The sequence below is a fragment of the Microtus pennsylvanicus genome, chromosome 11, assembly GCF_037038515.1.
Source record: "Microtus pennsylvanicus isolate mMicPen1 chromosome 11, mMicPen1.hap1, whole genome shotgun sequence".
Classification (NCBI taxonomy): Eukaryota; Metazoa; Chordata; class Mammalia; order Rodentia; family Cricetidae; genus Microtus; species Microtus pennsylvanicus.
In genome coordinates this window covers 45,427,630-45,447,149 of record NC_134589.1, presented here as the reverse complement: position 1 = coordinate 45,447,149, position 19,520 = coordinate 45,427,630, and the positions used below count along the sequence as shown (strand labels likewise).

The 19,520-nt window shown below is 46.4% G+C and overlaps 1 protein-coding gene and 1 long non-coding RNA gene across 4 annotated transcripts in view; one reads left to right on the top strand and one right to left on the bottom strand.

Moving 5' to 3' along the window:
* Rph3al (rabphilin 3A like (without C2 domains)) overlaps nt 1-19,520 on the bottom strand; it is a 141,428-nt gene that overhangs the window by 115,388 nt on the left and 6,520 nt on the right. The window lies entirely within an intron of this gene.
* LOC142831907 (uncharacterized) lies at nt 14,146-18,206 on the top strand. Its single transcript, XR_012907085.1, has 5 exons — nt 14,146-14,197; nt 14,545-14,605; nt 15,695-15,822; nt 15,967-16,147; nt 17,683-18,206. It is a non-coding gene; the product is annotated as an uncharacterized LOC142831907 (long non-coding RNA).

Below are 19,520 nucleotides of genomic sequence, written 5' to 3'. Positions count from 1 at the left end.
GTGACCACCCAGTCCCCTCAGGCCATACCCAGGCCAAGTTAGCACATCTAAGGGCCCCCCTTGATAACCTGAGAAAATGGGGGATGATGGTGGGAGCTAGGGCACAGTCAGTGGCAGAGTACAAGCTGAGTGGGCATGAAGCCCCAGGTTAAATATCCAGCAGCAAAAGCAGGGGGCTAGGGGAATGGGTTGAGACCGAGCCATGTGTCATCTATGAGAAACGGGTCCGCAGGGTTAAGGGAACAGGGAGCCAGAGATGGAAGCAGACACCAGGCCTCCTTCTAGAACACGAGCCTCAGTCAGTCTTCCAAGGTCTGGGTGGGCAGACACCCTCTACTTCGGGGAGCTGCTCCAGTGCCTGGATAGTGGATTCTTCTTTCTGTTCACTCCTTACCATTTGCAACCGGCCCAGGTCAGCCACAGGTACCCAGCAGCCTGCCTCATAGAACATACATTTTCCTGCTCCCCTTGCAACCCTGAGCAAAGAAGACCTGGGAGCGGGGTTCAGCCCAGCACTGGGGGAGCAGAGGCGCCAGGCAGGCTGTCAGGTCTGTCTCCATCTAGTAGGGTGACCTTGAACACCAAACATTTTGAAATGCGATCCCTTGTGCTGGTTACAGCTGTTACCACCCCAGCTGGTCGTCCTAGCTTCTGTCACAGTGAGCTTTGCAAAAGGCCAGAGCTAGCATGCAACCGCCGACTGGAAATCGCCCCAGTGGCTTCCTATTGCTCTTTATACAATACCAAAACTTTCTTGCCTACCTGGGGCCCCATACCTCCTTTAATAACACACTCTTCCCCCAGACCTGCAGGAACCCTGATGCAATCTCTTTCACCTAATTATTTCTGTTAAAAAAAAATGTTTGTTTTTGTTGTTAGTACCATCGTGGAGATACAATTCACAAATCATAAAAGTCGCCCTTTTAAGATTCACAGCCCAGTGGGTTTCTGCACAGTTACAGGGCTGTGCAACCACCACCAGTGTTGAATTTCAGGACATTTTCAACGCCCCAGAAAAAAGCATTAGCAGTCACTCCAGTCTCTCTTCTCAGCCCCTGAAAAAGACTGATCTACTTTCTGTCTGTGGATTTGCATATTCTGGGAGCTGCATATAAATGGAGTCATACAATACATGACCTTTCTATCCACTATTTCATTTTCTCCTGTTCTAATCTTTATTACTTCTCTCTTTTGCTTGCTTTGGGGTTAGTTTCTGCTCCTTTGCTGGTTTCTTACAGTGCAAGATTATTGACCTAAGGCCTTTCCCCCCTTTTAATATAGACATCTACAACTATATATTATGTAAGCTCTAAAGATTTTTTATTTTTAATTATCTGTATGTACATGTGTGTCTGTGAGTGCAAGAGCCCAAGTAACGGCAGAGGCATCAGATCCCCTGCATCTGGAGTTACAGTTGTGAGCAATCTAACCTGGGTGCTAGGAACCGAACCCTGCCCTAGAAAAGCAGCAAGAGCTCTTGACTGCTGAGCCATCTCTCCAGCCCTTTAACATGTTACATTTTCTGCTTTCCTTCCTTCCTTCCTTCCTTCCTTCCTTCCTTCCTTCCTTCCTTCCTTCCTTCCTTCCTTCCCTCCCTCCCTCCTTTTTTTCTCCCTCCCTCCCCTCTCCTTAAAGCACTTTCTAATTTCACTTGTGAGTTCTCCTTTTAGTATTTGGAGGAAGTTACATTCTACATGTTTATGAATTCCCGAATTTCCTTCAGCTTTGATGCCCTAACTTATATTCCAGGAGAGTTAGAGAACATGCTTTATATGACTTCAATCCCTTTAAATTTATTGAGATGTGGGGGCTGGAGAGATGGCTCAGTGGTTAAGAACACTGACTGCTCTTCCAGAGGACCCGGGTTCAATTCCCAGCACCCACATGGCAGCTCACAACTGTCTGAAGATCAGTTCCAGGGGATCTGACACTTCACACCAATGCACATAAAATAAAGTTAAATAAACCATAAAAATATTTTAAAAAAATAAGAAAATTTATTGAGATATGTTCTCAAGCCTAACATGTAGTCTCTCCTGGACGATGCTTTGTGTACGATTATGAAGCCTCAGCTGCTGTGGGTAGGGTACTCTATAGATGTCAAGTCTTTTTTCCTTATTGATCCTCTGCCTATATGTGCATCCACCATTGCAAACAAGACCTCAAATCCAGCAATGGTGGCACATGCCTGTAACCCCAGAATTCAGGAGGGTGAGGTAAGAGGGTTGCAAGTTCAAGGCCAGACTGTGCCATACAACAAGGGTGTAGTGGTGGTGTTTTTAATCCCAGCATTCAGGAGGCAGAGGCAGGTGGATCTCTGTGAGTTTGAGGCCAGCCTGGTCTATATAGGGAGTTCCAGGCCAATGAGCACTACCTAGTGTGAGATACTGTCTCAAAAATAATAAAATAATTAACTTAATATAAAGCAAAAGACCTTGAAGCCTGCAACTATCATTGTTGAATTTCCCATTTCTCCCATCTTCGCTGTTAATTTTGCTCTCTATAGTAGTTTGGGGGTCAGTTATTGAGATATTATATATATATTATATGTATGTATGTTACAGTTTCCTGATACATTGACTTTTTAGCATCTTAAATGTCCTTATTCACTTCAGTAATGATGTATATGTAACTGTGCACACACACCCAAGTGCATACATGGGAGGCCAAGAGGAGGACATCAAGCGTCTTCCTCTAATGTTCTCCACTTTATTCTCTTGAGGCTGAAGGTCTCCCGCTGAACCTGAAGTTCTCCATTTAGGCAAGGCCAGTGAACTCCCAAGATCTTCCTTTCTCTGCCACCCAGCACTGGGGTTCTAGGCATGCATGGTCATGCCAAGCTTTTACATGAGGGTTGGGGAGCGAACTCAAGCCCTCATCTTTGTAGCAAAAGCATCCCACCCACTGAGACATCTTCCTAGTCCCTCTAGTGACTAGCCTTGGCCACTCCCACCCCTGCCACAGTACAGGTGTTGACCAGCCTTGGCCACTCCCGCCCCTGCCACAGTACAGATGTTTACCAGCCTTGGCCACGTCCACACCTGCCACAGTACAGATATTGACCAGCCTTGGCCATTCCCACCCCTGCCACAGTACAGATGTTGACCAGCCTTGGCCACTCCCACACCTGCCACAGTACAGGTGTTGACCAGCCTTGGCCACTCCCACCCCTGCCACAGTACAGGTGTTGACCAGCCTTGGCCACTCCCACCCCTGCCACAGTACAGGTGTTGACCAGCCTTGGCCACTCCCACTCCTGCCACAGTACAGGTGTTGACCAGCCTTGGCCACTCCCACCCCTGCCACGGTACAGGTGTTGTTCATGCGAGGCAAGCACCCCACCACTGCACTATGTTCCCAGTCACACTTTTTGTCTTAAAGTTTATTTTATCTGCTGTTTTATAGGCATTTCATCTCTCTTTTACATGCGTTGTATATGCATGTGTGCACGTACACATAGTTGCACATGAACACGTGCATTCCATGGCAGGCATGTGGCGGTCAGAGAGAGGACATCTTCCAAGAACTGTTTCTCTCCCTCCACCCGTGAGGACGGAAGTGAGGTGGTCAGGCCTTGAGCCAAGGGATTTTACCACTGAGTCATCTAATTGGGCCCCTTGTTAGATATTTTCTAACCTAACTGTTCATTAACCATCGTTTATTACATCTTAAGCTAATTCCTAACTGGTTACGAGATTATAATTGTAGATTATAATGCTAATTACTGTGTGTGTGTGTGTGTGTGTGTGTGTGTGTGTGTGTGTGTGTGGTGCTAGGGATCAAACCCAGGCCCATACACATGATAGGCAATTTCTCTATCACTGAGCCACATCCCCAATCCATTTAATTAACATTTTAATTCACAACCACCTGGCTTGGATTAACACTGATTGAGTTTCAATAAAATACAGAAGCTTTGCTCCACTACACAGTCACGTGCTGCATAATGTTGCTTCAGCCGACAAGGACCACACACACCACAGCCATCTCATGAAGCCACGTCACCTAGTGAGACTGTAGCCATCTCAGGGCGCATGCCCCATAATGTCTGCACACTGATAAACTCAGTGTACATGCCCCATAATGTCTGCACACTGATAAACTCGGTGTACATGCCCCATAATGTCTGCACACTGATGAACTGATAAACTCAGGGTGCATGCCCCATAATGTCTGCACACTGATAAACTCGGTGCACATGCCCCATAATGTCTGCACACTGATGAACTGATAAATTCAGGGTGCATGCCCCATAATGTCTGCACACTGATGAACTACCTAGCAATGACTTCTCAAGCCTGCCCCTGTCGAGTGGAACACGACTTAATTTTCTTCCCTTCCTCTTCCCTGGGCTATTCTTGTTATACAAATTAGCTTTTTATGGCATAAGCTTATTAGCAGTTTTATAATTATTTCTTTATACAGTGGTTTTACTAATCAGATAGGAGAATTATAAACAAAATTTATGTCTTGCAACATGTTCTTTATCTTCTCACATGGATTTGAGTCATTCTGTAGTATCTTTTATAACACGGCCCAAGGATTCATTTTAGAATTTCTTACAGGATATATCTACTAATCACAAATTTTCTCAAATCTTCCCTTTCTTTCTTCCTTCCTTCCTTTCTTCCTTCCTTCCTTTTTTTCTTTCTCTTTCTTTTTTGGTTTTTTGAAATAGGATTTCTCTGTGTAGCCTTGGCTGGCCTCAAACTCAAGAGATGCGCCTGCCTCTGCCTTCTAAGTGCCGGGAATAAAGGCACATGCCACCATAACCCAGCCAATTCTCTTTTTTTAAAAAAATTTTTATTTTATTTATTTATTTATTTATTATGTATGCAACATTCTGCCTCCATGTATGCCCGCATGCCAGAGGAGGGTACCAGATCTCATTACAGATGGTTGTGAGCCACCATGTGGTTGCTGGGAATTGAACTCAGGACCTTTGGAAGAGCAGGCAGTGCTCTTAACCACTGAGCCATCTCTCCAGCCCCCTCTCTTTTTTTTTATTAAAAAAATTTTTTTTTATGTGCATTGGCATCAAAGCCCCTGGAACTGGAATTACAGACAGTTGGGAGCTGTCATATGGGTGCTGGGAATTGAACCCCGGTCCTCTGGAAGATCAGCCAGTGCTCTTAACTGCTGAGCCATTTCTCCAGCCCCCCTACTACCCATTATTTTTTAATTTTTTATATTTATTTATTATGCATACAATATTCTGTCTGCGTGTATGCCTGCAGGCCAGAAGAAGGCACCAGACCCCATTACAGATGGTTGTAAGCCACCATGTGGTTGCTGGGAATTGAACTCAGGACCTTTGGAAGAGCAGGCAATACTCTCAACCTCTGAGCCATCTCTCCAGCCCCTAACCATTTTTTTTTTATTTTCGAGACAGGGTTTCTCTGTAGCTTTTGGTTCCTGTCCTGGAACTAGCTGGAACTAGACCAGGCTGGCCTCGAACTCACAGAGATCTGCCTGCCTCTGCCTCCTGAGTGCTGGGATTAAAGGCATGCGCCACCACTGCCCGGCTACCCATTATTTTTTTTAAAAATAAGTTATTTGAAATGTTTTAATTTCTCCTGCATGTTATTTATTTATTTTTTATTTTAGGTGTATGTGTGTTTTGCCTCCATGCATGTCTGTGCACCATAAGTGGGCCTGGCATCAAAAGGGGCCGGAAGAGGGCACTAGATTCTCTGGACCCAGAATTCCCCATGGTTGTGAGTCACCAGGTGGGTTCTGGAACTAGAACCTGGGTTCTCTGGAAGATCCTGACCACTGAGCCACCTCTCCAGCCCCTTAGCCATTCCTCACTTTGAAGGACAGGTTGGCTAGCACTAAGCTTCTTAAACTTTTCCAATGGCTTTATTTTTTAAAACATTTGTTTATTTACATGTGTGCATACACACATGAACATCATGGTACACCACCCTGCTCCTCCCTAGTTCTCAGGAACTTTAACTCTTCAGTTTGAGTTCAGTCATCTCTTCCCCGATAGACAAGGCCAGGCTCTTTGACAGCTGGAGGCTCGCATGTTGTAATCCTCTTTGCAGTGATGATCTCAAGTGTAGCTAAATGACGAATGGCAGATGCAGCTGTCAGTGTGTTCTAACTTCCTGAAGACAAGACCCATCTCTCCCCTTGGCAGCCACAGAGCCTGGCACACGGAGGACTCTCAGTAAATGTTTGCTCAGGGAATGAATGACACCCACCACCGAGGAGGCTGAATTACTCCATTCAAGTTTTCACTCCTGAAACAATACTAAATACTAAATAAATGACTTGACATACTGTATGACTGAGTTAGCTCCTTGCACTCAGATCCCATCGCCCCAAGTCAGACAGGCCCTGTGTGGTCACTGGTCACATGGGATAGATTTTTTTAAAACCCAGTCACACTACAAAGTCAACCAGAGCTCACCGGAAACAGCCCAGATCGGTGACAGCTCATTTGACTCCCAGACTGAGAAATAAGCACTGGCTGCTGAAGTGCTTGAGTGCTGGGATGAAAACTGGGGGGTTGTGCTACACTCCTGTAGCGTGAGATGACCAGGACACTTGCGCTGGGGAGCCTGCAGACTGGGAGACTGTCCTAGGGACGCCTTGTCTATGGGTCCTTCATATAGCTCCATAGGGCTACAGATTGATTCCCCAAGCAGTCCTACACCCCCAGTTATCCCCTGCCACCTGAGCTCCCAGATACTTCCCCTAGGATGTCCCCAGACCCATCCCAGAAGCCCAAAGCAACCTAGGGTCTGTATTCCCAGAACACATTAGCAAAGCTCACAGGGGCCGCTTCCCAGAATTCTATGGTCCCGCTACTGCATCCCTAACAGCAGTCTTGCATTTACTAAGGAACTAGCACGGTGCCAGGCATACTACAGGGGCATGACTGGACTGGGGCTGGGGACAAAACTCACTGGCAGGAAGTTCACACAGAATGCACAGGGCTGTAGGTTCGAATGTGGGTGTGGGGAAGGCTGCACCCCCTCCCCTGTTCAAGGGCAGAACCTTTACTGCTTATACCTCCTCTGAGGTATAACAGGATACGGGCAGGCGGCATTCTCACTTCTATTGAGTGAACGCGTGGTGGGGAATGTACTTATGCAGTACAAATGTACAACTGCCTATTTAGAGGAGGGCTGAAGGCAATTTGGGGGCTAAATGTTATAAGAAAAAATAAACGAGGATTTAAAAAAAAAAAACAAACAAACAGGAACCAAGCTGAAGAGACGACTGTGGAAACTCCACGATTTAGCTGGGCATCATGTCTGACTCACAGCACTTGGCCGCCCCAGAAATAAGGCGAGCACTAAGGCCATGCGACAATGCTTACAATCAGACAGAGGTGGTTCTGAGTATGAACCCCATTCACAGTGATCCCAGGTGCAAAAAAACACTCCTGGGGCAAGCTGGGGACACCCTGATACTAACACAAGCCACCCCCATGGCATGGAGCAGTTCTTCTAACTGTTGTATATGATTTCTCATGATGCCTACCGCAATACCACGGATACCCCGTTGTCAGCTGAGGAAGCCGGGGTTCACAGAGGGCCGCAGAGAATGGAAGCAAGAGAACCAAGGTGAAAGCTCTAGACGGGGCCCTCTTCTGTGACCCCTCAACCGTGCTTGCACTGCCCACACCACCAGACCAGAGCACCAGGCCCCTCCAATCCAGCCCTTCCCACAGAGGCTTCCTTCTCTTCACTCCTAAGCGTCTGTCCTGAGACAGCCAGTGCTGGGATTCTGTTACCCTCTGGTGGCCCCTGCAAATGGCTGCAGGGATCCCCGCCTGTCGTGTTTTACAAATATATCGACTCATATACCCCGAGCAGGTTCTATTTTCGGCAGTCTTCTGCTGTGTGTGCTCTTCTGGCTGTTCCCAAGCGCTATGTGTCCCCCAGGCCACATCCACCCTAAGGGTCCCTGTTCTGCACCTGTTAGAAGTGCTCACATCTGACATTGTCACACAGTGGAGGCCATGGTGTATGCCTCTGACTGTCCTCAGCTACCACACAGGCCCAGGCTCTGGACACAGCACAGTACAGAGTCGGCATAGAGTTCATCCTGGCTGTCCCCTGGCCTATTCTTCCCCGCCTGGCCTATTCTTCCCCTCCTGACCTCACTGAGTGAGCTGGATGGGGACTTTCAAGTCTACAATGGCAGTTTCAACTCCATGCGGAGTCTCTGCATTCTCAACTATTCCATTTTGCTGAATTATTAATATTCCCTGATCATTCTACCAAGAGTGACTCACTTCCCCTTGGCACCAGAACTTAAGATGGATTGGTGGGGGGCAATGTCTTAAGGCCAGACCAGTCCACAGGGCACAACCGTAAGAGATGTTTCTCCGGGGACATCACTGCCCTGGCCACTTAGAAACCATAGTAACCAGGCATGGTGGTACATCTCTATAACCAACACTAGGGAGGCTGAGCAAGACTATAAGCTCCAGGCCAGCCTGGTTCACAAGATCCTATTTCCCCAAACAAAAATGATCACCATAAAACACTAAAAAGGAGCCAAGCGGTGGTGGCACACACCTCTAATCCCGGCACTCAGGACGCAGAGGCAGGTAATTCTCTGTAAGTTCGAGGCCAGTTTGTTCTACAGAGCGAGCTCCAGGACAGGCTCCAAAGCTATACAGAGAAACCCTGCCTCGAAAAACAAGACCAAAAACTGGAAAAGACAAAGATTAAAACAAGGTATTCCATGCACTCCTCTTCCTTTGTTAGCAAACTGCCAGAATAAACCACTCAGGCCAAAGCTGTCTTCCACATGAGGTCCCCACAGGGCACACAACCTTCAGAAGTGACTTTGGCACACCCACCATGTCCACAACCATTGGCAGCTCTAGCCGAACAAAATGTTCACAGCAGAAACCTAAGTAGTCGTACCTGCCAGACTGCTGGGTTCGGATCACATTGAAATCCGAACCACTAAGCGACAGTACTAGGATGCTGGGTCTTTGGGAGGTGATCAGACCATGAGGGTAGGGCCCTCATGATGAGATTAATGATCCTACAAAAGATGCCCCAGGGGCTGGTAAAGCACTTGTCACGCAAACATGATAGCATCCACGAGAAAAAGCAAAGAGTTGCAGAGCCCATCTGTAACCCCACTGTTGGTAAATGCAGAGAGAGACAGGAGGATTTCTGGGGGTTATTGGCCAATCAGTCTAGCAAAATCAAAAAGCTTCAGGTTCAGGGGGGGAAAAAAGCTTAGTTTCTCAAAAACTAAGGTGCTTTGGGAGTCTCTTGGACAACTTTACCAACAGCCCCAAAGGCAGCTGCTCATGTCTGGCCTTGGTGGTTTTGTTAGGGGGTCTTTGGCTCTTAGAAGGAGCACTGTCAGCTCAGATAATAAAATTTCATTTAAATTATACATCCATATTTACACACAGAATCATGTATTATCGGGTTCTTTTTAAAAGATAATTTGCTAAGGGTATGATTGTTTATACCGCCTATTGCTATTGCCCTTGGCTGTCCCTCAGAGGTGAGACACCATCACTTCAGAATCAGAGGTTCCTTAACTGGAACTGACCTGAAGACTAGCTTCATGGTACAAGTCAGTGCTGTGCAAGCTTCCAAAGAAGGGAAGCAACCAACAGCCCTGCCTAGCTATAACTCATATTACTCACTTAACACGCTAAGGGTGCAGTAGTGGCGCACACAACGTGCTAGCTACCAACAGCTCTCTAGTTGGACTTCAGACCTGCTCAATAAGAGGGAAATCATGCCTGGTACTGCAAACCTAGACAACCGTGAAGGGCTGGTAAAGTCATGGATCTTGGAGAAGAACCTACAGTTACCATTTTATTAACCAGCACAATCCCTAACCAAAGGCTCGGGGGAACATTCTGGAAGAGAGGGGAGAGGATCAGGGAATTTACGGTGTCTTCTAATAATATCAGAAGCTTTAGCCATACAGTCTCACCAACATGACTGTCTAAACATGAGCTGAACAAGGACAATCCAAAGTGGATGGGGAAAGTTCACGAGGCCTCAGCCCTACACAAAGGAGGCAACTAAGGAGGTCTAAGAGTGGGAGAAACAGTCTTCCTCAGGGAAGAGCACAGCGCCTGCTTATCCAACACCAAATGGTCAGCCCTGAAGAATCACAGGAGTAATATTAAATAGACTGAGCATGTTGTATTTGGAAATATGTATGTATATACATACACATATATGTATATAACAACACTATTAGTGAAAAAAAGAGGCCATGAATTTGGAAAGAAACTGAAGAAGAGACCTAAAGTCAAATTCTAGCCTAGATGTGTGTGCGTGTGCGCACACACACACACACACACACACACACACAGGAGAAAGGATTAAACAAATGAAGAGGTCCCCCAGAGCTGGATGCAGCTCAGTAAAGCCTTGGATTTCATTCACCCCTTCCACCAGGGTCCCCCCAAAGCAAACAACAACAAAAGCCCCAGATGCCCTCTGGAGTTCAGTGGCCCTCCTTGCCATGTGGACACAGTGCAAAAACACTGTCTACGAAGCAGGCAGGGGACCCTCGCCACTCACAGAATCTGCCCAGGTCTTTCGTCTTAAATCCCTCAGCCTCCAGGACGATGAGAAACATATTTCCGCCATTTATGAGCAACACACGGGGCTTGTGATGTGTGCATACAGCTGTCCACAGGGACAAAGGCAGAGACTTCCTGAGAATTATGTCTCGCTGCTGCTTAGCTCAAGTCAAGTGTGTATGGTCAAAGCAAGGGGAGAGAAGTCTTTGTGCCTAAACTGAGGGCAAGGGACTTGAAGAAGTACTTGTGAAAATGAGGAGGCCCTGCAGCAGAATTAGAAAGGTCACCACAGCAACCAGCTCTGAAAAGAACCATCAGGGACTGGGGAACGAACCCTGGAACCACAGCTGTGTGAGCTGCCAGACAGCCTGGGCTGCTTACCGTGGGGGGCTGGAGATAATGTCACATCCATCTCTGACCTTTCCTTTGCCAGCCTCAACTGTGGTCCCTTCCCCTTGATCAAATACTCTCCCAGACCTTGACATTAACAAGGACAAGCACTGTGACAATTCAGAGACCAGTTGAAAATGGGTCGTTCCCTGTCACTAATCTGTGTGAGTCAATGACGTTAAAAAAAAAAGAAGAAAGAAAGAAAGAAACCAGAAAAGAATTCATTTCCTTTTTTACTTTCAGATGAGACTGTGCTCAGAGCACAGCAATATAGACAGGAACCTTCTAGAACGCGCAGTCCCTGTGATGGTGGGGGAACTGCTTTGTCTGGAACCCTGGCTTTCTGTCCCCTGACCCTAACACCCCCTCACCTAATATGCTGTCAATCAGGGAGCGAGAGGGATGAACCTAGGCTCCCCAAACTGGAGTCTGGAAAACAGCACAGGCTCCTCCTCCACTTCTCCTGCTAAACTAAGCCAGCATTCTTCATCAGCTTGCCAAAGGGGACTGAGGGGACACTGCCTCAAAACTCAGAACTGAATTTAAAGTAAGGAGCAGGGGAACTCCTAAAACATCAAGACCAGATGTTTAACACAGTTTGCCACTAACTTTTGGGGACACTGGAGGGAAACTAAAATCAAACCCAGAGCTTGCACACACTAGACAAGCATATCCACCAATTCTTTCGCGTTGGCTGCAAACTTTTCTAGTTAACTTTCTTTTTAAAAAGATTATGTTTTATTTGAGTTTCTGTGTGAGTGTCTGTCACGTGTGTGTGTGTGTGTGTGTGTGTGTGTGTGTGTGTGTGTAGAGGTGCCCACAGAGCAAAGAAGAGGGTGTCAGGTCCCCTGTAATTGGAGTGTTGTAGGTCGCTGACCTGGGAGCTAGAACAGGGTCTCGCTGCAGAGCCCTGGCTGGCTGAAAACTCACTGTGTGGACCAGGCTGGCCTTTGACTCACAGCAATCCACCTGCTTCAGCCTCTACAGTGCTGGGAGTAAAGACGTGTGCTACCATTCAAAGCCAGCCTCCAGTTAACTCTTTTCTCCTTTCTATTTATTTTATGTGTATCAGTGTTTTGCTTCTGTGCATGCGTGTCTGCCATACGTGCACTTAGTATCCATAGAGGACAGAAGATGGTGTCTGATGGCCTGGGACTGGAGTTACAGATAGTTGAAAGCTACCATGTGTATGCCAGGAATTGAACCCAGGTCTTCTGTAAGAACAAGTGCCCTGACCACTGAGCAATCTCTCCAGCCCCTCCAGTTAACTAAGAGACTGCCTACTTGAGAGTTTCGCTAGTCAGCCCAAAAAACCAACCATTCAAATAGAGTAATAGGCCTCTGGACACAGTCCAGTGGTAGAGCATTTGTCTAGCGTGTACAAGGCCCTAGGTTCACTCCCCAGCATCGAACATAAAACAAACAAACAAACAAAAGCCATACATACAGAGAGACTCTAACAGGGTCAGATAAATAAAAACTTCGGGTTTGATCTTAATCAACTGTTAGGCAACTGATTTATGGTCAGCACTTAGCGATGTGAGAGACACATTCCATTGTCTTTAATTCCAGTTGACAGCTGGACACACTATATTCAACAGGGATCTTTAGTTGTGAACAACAGGAATCAAGTTGGGTTGGCAAATGTACAAACTTCCTAGAGAAGTTGTAGTTCAACTATCCATGGGAAGATGAACGATTCTGACATTAAAACAGGCACCCATGGGGCTGGAGAGATGGCTCAGAGGTTAAGAGCATTGCCTGCTCTTCCAAAGGTCCTGAGTTCAATTCCCAGCAACCACATGGTGGCTCACAACCATCTGTAATGAGGTCTGGTGCCCTCTTCTGGCCTGCAGGCATACACACAGACAGAATATTGTGTACATAATAAATAAATAAATATATATATATAAAAAAAACAAAAAAACAAAAAACAGGCACCCTGCAGACTGCAATGCGCTGAGTCCCGAGCTCATCAGCTGCCATGATGGGAATATCAGCCCCAATATCTTCCCCCTGCCAGCATTACCAAGCTAGGACTCAGCGCAGGGACAGGCCAGGGATGCATGACAGTGGGGGCCAAGGTCCCTCGACGACCTGGGACACGGCCTCAGAGGTACACTCACTTTGTAAAATGAGATCCACAGTACATTGGTGACATTGCAGCTTCCTGAGTGGATGCTATGCTTCAACTAGTAAAGTAGTCGGACTGGGAAGATGGTTCAGCAAGCAAAGGGGCTTACTGTGCCAGAGTGAGGACCTCAGTTTAATCCCCAGCAACCACCAATTATCCTAGAGTGGGATGGATGCCGGAGTCAGTGTAGCTCAAACAGTGACTTTGTCTCAACAACTAGAGTGGAGGTGGAAGAGAACGGTACCTGACATCAGCTTCTGTATCTGTGCACATGCAAGCACATATGTGAACACACAGTGCACACACCCTCCTGCACCTAGCCTAGGAACCAGCAATTCAGCTCCTAATAGAGGCAAACCTGACAAAAGAAGCCAGGCATGATGGCCCACACTTGCAATGCCAGCATTAAGGAGGCTCATGAGCTTAAAACCAGCCTGAGCTACCAAGTGAAACTTCATCTCAAAAATAAATAAACAAACAAATAAAAAGTCTCCTCTATCTGAGCTCATCAGAAGGGACAAGCCAGGTTTGGGGACTTTATTATATGTGCAGCGTTGTGCAAATGGTGGGATCTGAGCCTCAAAACCACAGAACAGGACCAGAAACAAGGATTGGAGCAGGCTCACCGAAGAACCCAACTGTTTGATTCTTCAAAGGGTGCTACTAATTCAGTGGAAAGCCACATCCCAGAGAAGACTGCGACACAGAAGCAAGTGTCAGTGCCACCATGGGACGTGTGAAGATGTAAATCTAAAGTGGGTGGGGTGGGAGGTAAAGGAAAACACAGGAGAGTAAATGAGGAAACACAACCCACAAACACACGCCACCCCACACTAAACAGATCAGCACGCCAGGCCAGGCGGCAGGAACTAAAAGCGTGGATAATGAGAGTGCAGGGAGGACTGGGAGGACGCGGAGGCACACCCGGAGCTTCAGACTTCAAGGAGTAACATTATGTGACCCCTGTCCTCATTCCTGGGAACAACAGCCCAGGGAAACTTGCACTTGGAAAGGATGCTGGCCATCGCCTGAGAAGGTGCGAACAGCCCAGTGTCCATCTGCAAGTGGAAGGGACAAATAAGGTGGACATTTTACCGAGAGTCACAGAAGAAACCACAGCAACAGGCAAGTAGTGGGTAAGCCCCACAATACACACGCACACCATGTGGCTATTAAGAAAGTGGATTATGTATGGCCCCACTTACAAAAGCTTAAATGCATGCAAAAATCAAACAGGACAATAAAGTTATAAACCTATGTGGTTAAGCTATAAAGAGCAGTTAATGATTAAATAGCATTAGGGCCAGAGTGTCCCCTGGAGACAGGGTGGACAAATCTGTTTAAGGAGAGGTATAAAATCAGTGTGTAAAGTTGGTCAGGCACATGGCTGCCTTATCATTCTGCTCAAACTGCTCACATGTGTCCGTGTGCCTCTGTGTGTGTGGATTTTATAATTATTTAAAAATTAATAACTTCTACCTAGGCACTGTGATGGATACCTGTGTTCCAGCAAATTTAGAGGCTGAGGAAGATACCTTAAGTTGGTGAGTTCAAGACCAGCCTAAGCAACATAGTAAGACTGAAAAGAAGAAAAAAGAAATCAGTAACTTTCTTTTATTTCAAAAATATTTAATCACCAAGAAAATGAGGATGGAAGGATAGTTCAGTAGTAAACTGAGGCCCTACGTTCCATTCCCAGCACCAAAAAAAGGAAGAGAAGGAGGGAGGGAGAGAGTGGAAGGGAGGGAGGGCTGAATGGGCAGCTGAGAAAAAGCTCTCCATTACCAAAAGTAACACAACCTACAAACTTGAGGCTGACAAGATGGCTCCATGAATCAAGAGACTTACCACCAAACCTGTGTACGATCCCTGGGACCCGCATGATAGAAAGCAGAGCCACCTGCACATTCACATGCTGAACAAATATGTAATTTTCAAATTGTCTTTAAAACACCTAAGAAGAAATGTGCACCGCCTCCATTAAAAACAATCATAACAGGCGATGACAGAAAGAAGACATGACTTAAAGAAAGACTGTGTTCCTGGACTGGAAAACTCTTACCTATTTATTATTTCACAAACGCAATTCCAAATGGGATTTTAATGATACTTTTAGAAAATGCAATGAAACGATCATAGGGCTTCATAAAGAATAATGAATACATAGGCAAGCATAACCAAGGAAATTAAGAACAAGGGTTTGCATGTCCAGACATTAACATATATAAAGTCATAATAAAAGTGCAACAGTAAAGCAAGGCCTGGTGGTACGTGTCTGTGATCCTAGCACTTAAAAGGTAGACACAGGAGGACAGAGTTGAGAGTCATCATCTGCTACATAGTGAGTTCCAGGCCATCCTGAGCTGCACAGTGAGATCCTGTCTCAAAACAAAAAACAACAACAAAAAATAAAAGTAACAGGGGAGGTAAAAGGAGAGATTAAAGAAAAAAACAGAATACCCAGACACTTGCATGTTTGTTTCCTATAGTAAAGCTGACTTTCAATGTCAGTCAGAAGAAAGGGGAAAGGACCTGTCAGATGGAGTAGCCCTGGTTACTGCACTCAGGGGCTGAGGGATATGGGAGGAAGGGAGCTCTCAATACCTGCCTTTTATACCTTGAATTTTTAACAGTGTGGCTATATAGGCTATACAGTCCTGTCAGCTTGACAAGCGCTGGAATCATGATGGAGATGCCTCTGGGCACATCTGTGGGAGATCACCTTGACTGGGTTAACTGAGGTGGAAAGATCCTCTTAAATGTGGGTGTTAACATTCCCTAGGCTCAGGTCCTGGATGAGGAGGACGAGGAGGAGGAGGAGGAGGAGGAGGAGGAGGAGGAGAGAGAGAGAGAGAGAGAGAGAGCTGAGCACCAAGCACTGATCACTTCATGTTTCTGCCTATAGATATCATGTGACCAGCTGCTTCATACTCCTCAGCCACTCCCTTTCCGCCAACATTGACAGCAAACTCAAACCGTGAGCTAACTTCCTTAACCTTAAGTGGTTGTTGTTGGACATTTTTCTGAAGCAACTCGAAACGCTATCAATTCAGAAAACTGGTACCAGAAGTCAGACCACTGCTGTGGTAAGTGTGGATCTTAAGCCTTTGGAACCGGCTTGTAGAGTCCGGAACCTGGGCTAGGAAGCCCTCAAATACTGTGAGCGACAGTTAACAGGCCAGTCTGGTGGGAGTTTTGAGGCCTGGCTAATGAGATTTCAGATATAAAATCGAGGAAGAGTCTAACCTCCCATCCTAAACCAAAATAAATTCTGACAGAACTGGAGAGAAAACACGGAACAGAAAGAAACAGGAGAAAATGGCAGAGAATACTTAACCAACCTTAGAACAGGGACAACCTTTCAACCCGAAAGCAAAGGAAGAGCTGTTGAAACAGGGGAAGGACTAATGGATCCAACCACAGGCATCACCTGTGCTGGTCCGCCTGGGCTTCCATAACACAGTACCATAGATGGAGGGCGTAAATTGGGCATTGGTTTCTCTGAGGTCAAGAAGCCTGCTGACTGGGTTCCTGCTAAGCGCTCACGTCCTGGGGGCGGGGAAATAGATGGCTACATTACCTGTGTCTTCAGGACCTTCTGGTAGGTCATGAGGGGTATGGAGGCCGGAAGCACAGAGCTCTCTGCTGTCTCTTCCTTGGACAACAATCCCACCCAACAGGAGCTTGACCCTCATTTCACCCATCCCTCCTTCCTTTTTCTTTCTGATAAAGAGCATTGAACACAGGGCCCAGAGCTCCAGGAATGCTGGGTAAGCATTCTAAGATCCAACCTTCCAGGGCTTTTATGAACTCCTTACTGCATGCACTTGGTTAGAGGCCCTGGACAGTTTGCTGGCTAGAGTCATTTGGGAAGAAAGCCCCTCCATTGAGGAAATGACAGGAACCAGATTGACAGGCAGTGCATTTTCTGGATTGATGGTTGTTGTGGGAGGGCCCAGTTCACTGTGGGTGATGCCACCCTGGGTTGGTGGTCTTGGGTGCTATAAGCAACTAGCTGGGCCACAGTGGTGCACACCTTTAATCCCAGCACTCGGGAGGCAGAGGCAGGTGGATTTCTCTGAGTTTGAGGCCAAACTGGTCTACAGAGTGAGTTCCAGGACAGTCAAGGATACACAGAGAAACCCTGTCTAAAAATAAAAAAAGGAAAGAAAGAATAAAGGAAGGAAGAAGAAAGGAAGGAAGCAAGCAAGCAGGCTGAGAAAGAGCCAGTAAGCGGCACTCTTCTATGGCTTCTGCTTCAGTTCCTGCCTCCAGGTTCCTGCCCTGTTTGAGTTCCTGCCCTGACTTCCCTCAGTGATGGACTGCTTCCTGGAAACTTGAGCTGAAATTATCCCCTCCCTCCCCATGTTGCTTTTGGTTATGGTGTTTTATCATAGCAAATCCTAACTTAGATAGGGTCTTGACAATGAACTCTGGGGAACACAGACATTTAGTCAGTCCATGAACATTTACATCTCTGTTATAATAATGATGATAACAATAATAAAGAAAAACATCAAACTAAAAGAAAACTGTTCATCACATGTCAGTCAACACTCTGAAGAAGTGAACATATAGACTGTTTTAAGTTCTGTTGTTGGCCCTTTGGTTTTCGCCACAGGCGCTGGCTGTATCCCAGACTGGCTTGCTCACTACCACGCACAGGCTGGAAACTGAACTCACCGCTTTCCTTCCGTCCCTCAAGCTGGGGTTAGAGACAAGCCAACTGTGTCCCTTAAGCCATTGTGTGAAACTGTGAAACCTGGATTGCCTTGGAGACCCCAAATGTTGAGATGCTGGAGCTGAGGGATACCTGCCGAGGAGAGCTGCTAACAGGGAGTGGAACCAGAACAAGAGAGAGAAGTGTGCTGCAGTCAACAAAGCTGAAGGAGTTGGGCATCTGAAGAGCGCTTTGACATCACACATGGAGATGCGGACTTTGGAGTTTTCCCAGTTGGTTCCAGGTCTTGCTTTGGTCCAGCGTTTCCTCACTATGCTCCCTTTCCTCCCTTTTGGAATGGTAACGTGTATCCTGTGCCATTATATGCAGGAAATGTGTGATCTGCTTTTTCATTTTGATTTCACAGGGGCAACAGTTAAGAGATGCCGTGAGTCTTGGAAGAGACTTTGGACTTTTAAACACATTTGAGACTGTGATAGACTACGGGGACTTTGAAGTAGGACTAAATGCATTTTGCATTATGACATGGCTGCAAGCCTATGGGGACCAGGGAGTAGAATGTGGTGGTTTGAATAAATGGCCCCCACAGACCCATACGATGTGACACTATTAGGAAGTGTGGCCTTGGAGAAGTTGTGGCCTTGTTGGAGGAAGTGTGTCACTGGGGGTTGGAGGTTTCAGAAGCTCAAGCCAAGCTTGGTAGCTCACTCTCTCTTCCTGCTGCCTGCAGATCGGATGTGGAACTCCCAGCTCCCTTTCCAGCACCATGTCTGCCTGCATGTCACCATGCTTCCTGCCATGATAATAATGGACTAAACCTCTTAACTGCAAGCCAACCCCAATTAAATGCTTTCCTTCTAAGAGTTGCTGTGGTCGTGGTGTCTCTTCACAGCAATAGAAACCCTAATTAAGACATGCTCTTAAATGGACGAACTTTGTACTGCAAATATCAAAGACGAACTGAGTAGTACAGTGTCTGCCTGGTACGCCCAAAGGGCTGAGTCTGAATTCTTATCACACACACACACGACTTCAATAAAATTATGTTTTTAAATTAAAAGTATAGGGTTGGGTGGCATAGTGCTGGATGTAGCCCCGTTGTTAAAGTGGTTGTCTACATCCGTGAAGCCTTGCCTTCACTCTCTAGCATTAAATAAGCCTAGCATAGTGCATGCCTATAATCTATAATCCTAGCACTTGGGATACAGAAAGGCAGATCAGAAGTTCAAGGTCATCCTCTGCTACTTAGCAAAGCTGAAGCCAGTCTGAGTGACATGAGACCTTGTTTCAAAAAAAAAAAAAAAAAAGCAAAGTTACGGGCTGAAGAGACGGCTCAGTAGTTAAGGGCACTTGCTGTTTCTATAGAGAATCCACATTCAGTCCTCAGCGCCCACACAGTAGCTCACAGCGCCTGTAACTCCAGTTCCAAGGCCCTGCTGATGTCTTCTAGCCTCCTAGGGCTCACGGACATATGTGGTGCACATAAACTCCTACAGGCTCATACACACCTAAAAACGCATTCTTCATTCTTTTTATTTTATATATATATGGGTGTTTTACCTACATGCATGTCTGCATCATGCATGCAGGGCCTGTAGATAGTAGTTATATCTTATTTTCTTCCACATGTAGGACATGCATTCATATTCCTGTATATATATGTGCATATATATTAGTGGAGAGAGCACATTAGAGATGGTATCCATGACCTTGAATATGCTAGGCAAGTAATCTACAATTGAGCTACATATTATTTCTGTTTTTACTATTGACTTATT